This window comes from Aedes aegypti, chromosome 2, assembly GCF_002204515.2.
Source record: "Aedes aegypti strain LVP_AGWG chromosome 2, AaegL5.0 Primary Assembly, whole genome shotgun sequence".
NCBI classification, from domain to species: domain Eukaryota; kingdom Metazoa; phylum Arthropoda; class Insecta; order Diptera; family Culicidae; genus Aedes; species Aedes aegypti.
The window spans coordinates 110007291-110010200 of record NC_035108.1 but is presented as its reverse complement, the minus strand read 5'-3'; the positions used below and the strand labels follow the sequence as shown (position 1 = coordinate 110010200).

Below are 2910 nucleotides of genomic sequence, written 5' to 3'. Positions count from 1 at the left end.
GATATATAATTTTTCATATAATCGAAAGTTGGTTTTCGGTTTTGGGATAACTTTGATAATGGAGCATAATTCAAACAAAATTGAATGAATAACTAACATTTGTAGGGCATTGCATACCTCTAGGCGTTTAACGTTATATGGAAATTTCTGACTTAGATTACAAAAATGGTCCCAGTTTGTAAAAATGCCCGCATAATCGTGAACCATATCAGTACAGTTTCCCGTAATATCCAAAACCATTCGCGACAATATATGAACAGTTTCCTTTAACACCCAAAATAACAATAAGACTACAGTTCCATGAACGGTTTTGACAGTTTCGGAAATTGTAATTGGGAAAAGTACAATATGGGGAATAGGCGGTTAAGTTATGTAACCATTCCAAAACGCCAATTTTCTCGAACATTTTTGTCCGTTCACTGTTTGCCAAATATTTGATTTATTATCCATTTTTTGCACAATTTACTGTAAAGCAAACTGTTTGGAAACAGTTTAACCATTACGTTGGAATAAAAATGAATAATGTACGTGAAATTGTTGGTTTATTGTGTTTTATGGTAATGTAACCATATGATTTACTGTACTGATGTATTTACACTATATGAAAAAAGAATATTATAGCCAAATAGGTAAAATAAAACAAAAAAAATAAGTGTATTAAAACTTTACTTGCAGAATTCTTTTAAGTTTGTCGCCACAAATGCAATGCCCCATATATACTGCTTCGCATTGAAAAATGGGTTAACCAACGTGCGAAGTTTGATTTTTGACCAACTTCGCCGCGTCGCAACTCGATTCTCAATAGTGCTTAATTCGCATAATGCACACGGTGGAGGACATAGATGCGCACCACAGCGAAGTGACTCGCGACGTGGCGAAGTTGGTCAAAAATCGAACTTCGCACGTTGTTTCACCCGTTTTTAGTCGGGAAGCAGTATAAATGGGGCATTGCACGCAGTCCGCAGCCATCAGGATTGTAGATCTCATCGTTTCTCGGGTGGATTCCATGTAAGTCAGCAACTGCCCGGTACTATTCAGCAAGTCAGGGAACTTCAGAGCTTCGGACAGTATTCATTATTGCACCCACTCCTAGTGGTTCATCTCTTGAATGCTTTTTGGGCGGTGCTCAATTTTTGCGTGTGGGTTGATTGCTGGAGGTCTGTTTTGTTGGTCTGGTAACTGCAATATGAACAACAAATTGATTCACAATTGGAAACAAGACGGTTTTTGGATCTTACTTGTGATTAGCAGCAGAAGAACGATGATTCCATGGCTGTAGGACGAACGCGCCTTGGATTTCTGTTTTTCTTGCGGCCCCACACTTACCAGGTTGTGGGGTTCTCTGCGTTCCGTTGTAATAAAATCCCGGTCGTAAAAGCTGTAATAGAAAAACAATATTATGTGAATTTCTTATTAATTTAAACTTAAGTTCAACAACTTACATTTCCTATTTCCTCCGACTTTTCTGCGACGACGGTGACGACAAACCGGAGCAAAAGTATCGGAGACAAAAATTTACTTAATTTGTTTACAACAATGCGAAAGAATGCACGCTAAAAAAATCAACTCAGTGACGGCACATATATTAAAAGTTTGGAACAAAATTTAATTTTTAATTTTTATTTATTTTGATCGTAAACTAAAACAACTTTTTTTTGCCGAGATGTACGCACGTATGCATCTTTTCAACAGAACTTCTTTTTTTTTTTTTGAAAAAATGCATGCGTGGGTACATCTCGGCAAAAAAAGTTTTTTTTATGTTTCATCTACATCTACATATATTTTTTCAAGCGTGCATTATATAACAGTTCACCAAACTGTTTCTATTAAGTCAAATATAGTGAAATGCTAAAGTGTGAGTTTGTTGCGCAAAACAATTTGACAAACGGCTGATTTACATTTTCACCATATCTCTCGAGTTTTCATTGCTATACAGTTCAACAATATTTGTACACTGTACTAGCATGTCACAGTTTGGTATACATTACATAAATAGCTTTTAATGGTCTTTAGCTTTATGTTTCATACTGTTCAACACAATAGCAACAGTTTAGAATACACTTACCTTATCAGTTACATGAAGCTTACTGTTAGCAATGTGTGGCAAATTGTATATTTCTATGCGGGTGCTTTTCGCTAAGAGATTTGAGACCGTATTCAAGTTCTATGATAACTAGGCTATCAAAAATAAGTGGCCAACTATTCAAAACTACATCAAATAGTGATCGTAGAACAGATTGTTTGTAAGCGTTTCAAAAATGCTAAAATTGTGTCAATTATTATTATTCATATAAAAAGCCTCAAATGTTCTTGATTCAAATGAAAACCGCTCTTACATGAAGTGTCATACTGATATACTTTAGTTTTGCATTCGTTTTGCTTAACTGATTAACAGAAATTATGATATTTCGTTTAGTATGTGGTGGGTCTCGCACTATCAAAGTTACCCGCATTATCAAAGATACCCCGTTTTACGGTACCGTGATTTCGGGTGAAATTGATCATTTTTCATGCTTTTTCTTGTCTGTTTTCAATTATGTTCAAAATGCCAAACAACTGAATGCAGGAAAACAAGTACGACGGTCAACTTCTTTGACTCATGTGCCAAAATTTTCTAACAAATGTGTTTGACGTTGGATAACATCCCTCGTACAATTCCAAAAAACGAAAAATTGAGCATGTAATGAAAAATGGTCAGGTTCTGACCGCCATTTATCGATAGATTTTCAATATTTATCCATCAATCGATCGGAAATTTACCTACGCGTTGATTCAAATGGAGAACACTAATGATTATTAGCAACAAACTATTGAAAAATCGTAAAATGTTGACCCCTTTCTTATCTAACCAATTACGTTCAAGCACATTTTTAGTTTCCGCTTCCCACTACACGGAGCCAAAAATTACGT

The 2910-nt window shown here is 35.5% G+C and overlaps 1 long non-coding RNA gene across 1 annotated transcript; it reads right to left on the bottom strand.

Moving 5' to 3' along the window:
• Positions 1–649: 649 nt before the first annotated feature.
• Positions 650–1559, bottom strand: LOC110675272. The gene is made up of 3 exons (XR_002499321.1): positions 1443–1559; positions 1239–1378; positions 650–1179 (listed from the first exon to the last, which is right to left on the bottom strand). It is a non-coding gene; the product is annotated as an uncharacterized LOC110675272 (long non-coding RNA).
• Between the last annotated feature and the right edge of the window lie 1351 nt (positions 1560–2910).